We start from the raw sequence: 1,615 nt of genomic DNA, 5'->3' as shown, positions 1-1,615 counted from the left end.
ATTGTGAGGAAAAAAGTCAAAATTCTGAGATTAAATTCAAAATTCTAAGAATAAAGGCATAAATTCTGACTTTTGTCCCCATAGAAAAATATTAAACAAAATAAAAAAAATTTAAACTTTTTTTTCCAGTGGCTCTAATCCTCTTCAGTGCCATTAAAATAAAAATAATGAATTAAAGTATATATATATAAAGGCAGAAGTAATTTTTTCAGAAAATATTTGTGATAAAAATATTAAATATGTCTGCATTAGGAATGTGTAATATGTTTTCTTTAAATAAGTGGCCATTAGAACCCCCCCCCCCTCCCAACATAAAATGGTTTGACCAGGACAACAGCAGGCTGCAACTTTTTTTAACATTTAACTTTTTATTTGTATTTTTCACTTTTTTTTTTTTACATATACAGTGTACATGAACAATATACATTAAACTCAACGTAACATAGAGCTTTCACTTGGGAGCTGTTCATCTATTTGGCCTTTGTCCCGTCTAGTTTATTTATTTATTTTTTCTATCTTTGTCGCTGACTTTTGTCTTGAATCTTGTCCATTTCCTCCACTTTTCCTCCATTTGAGTTTGTTGAAGTCTTAGACGATGTGTCAGCTTTTCTATAATGTAGATTTCTTCTATTATTTCAGTTCATTGTTCTTGTCAAGGAGGGTCTGCCTGTCCCCATATCCTCCTGATCGCTTTTTTGCTAGCTATTAACAATATCTTAATCCGATATCTTTTACCCGTACTTTGATATTGTTCAAATTGCAAAGGTAAAGCACTGCACTGTTCATAGGAATATCATATCCCAGTATCTTCTTTACAGTTTCATGTACATTTTTTTTTTAAATTTAACAATTTTAGAACCGTTCCAGAATATGTGAGAACGATCAGCATTCATTGATCCACAATTCCGCCAACACCCCATGTTTGTATCGTTATATTTATGCGGGCTGCAACTTTTAAGGTTTGTTTTGCTGCAAAAAATACGAATGTCAGGGTTTCAGAAGAAAAAAAAAAGAGAAAAATGGAAGATAACCCTAACCCCTCCGCCAGGTTTTCCTGAGAGGCTTTCAAATCAGTGCCGTAAGCAGGGATATCCACACTGCTGCCAGGTTTAATGGTGCTGGAGCCGCCACAGTCGGAGTGGCTGGATCCAGTGCTGGAATCAGGACTGTGTTCAGTAGTCTGATTATTGGCTATGCCAGGAACCCATCTCTGAAACAGCAGCTGTTCTCCTACGCCATCTTGGGATTTGCCCTGTCTGAAGCTACGGGTCTCTTCGGTTTGATGGTCGCCATCTTTATCCTGTTTTCTATGTAAAACCAACCCTGCAAACACTCTCCTTCCACAGATGGGACTACATATGTTATTATGGCTGCTAAAATTGTTCTGTGTTGGTGGAAATTTTTCAAGCCTTTCAGACACTGTCCAAATAAACAAAACATGCATTGTACAAATGTAAGATCTTACGCAGTTAAAATACAGGGATCTGACTATTTAAAAAAAGAGAACAAAAAAGATAAAGTAGTGCAAATGGAAAAAAAAATATATAAATATATATACACAAAAGTTTGGGGTCACATTGAAATGTCCTTATTATTGAAGGAACAGCTCTGTACT

The 1,615-nt window shown here is 35.2% G+C and overlaps 1 pseudogene; it reads left to right on the top strand.

Annotated features, from left to right (window-relative positions):
* The window catches only part of LOC107101667, a 17,471-nt pseudogene extending 16,156 nt beyond the window's left edge, over window positions 1-1,315 (top strand).
* The last annotated feature ends 300 nt before the right edge of the window (window positions 1,316-1,615 follow it).

Source organism: Cyprinodon variegatus, unplaced genomic scaffold, assembly GCF_000732505.1.
Source record: "Cyprinodon variegatus isolate N-32 unplaced genomic scaffold, C_variegatus-1.0 Scaffold1130, whole genome shotgun sequence".
Lineage (NCBI taxonomy): Eukaryota > Metazoa > Chordata > Actinopteri > Cyprinodontiformes > Cyprinodontidae > Cyprinodon > Cyprinodon variegatus.
The sequence above is the reverse complement of the archived record's forward strand: the minus strand, read 5'-3'. Positions and strand labels throughout refer to the sequence as shown.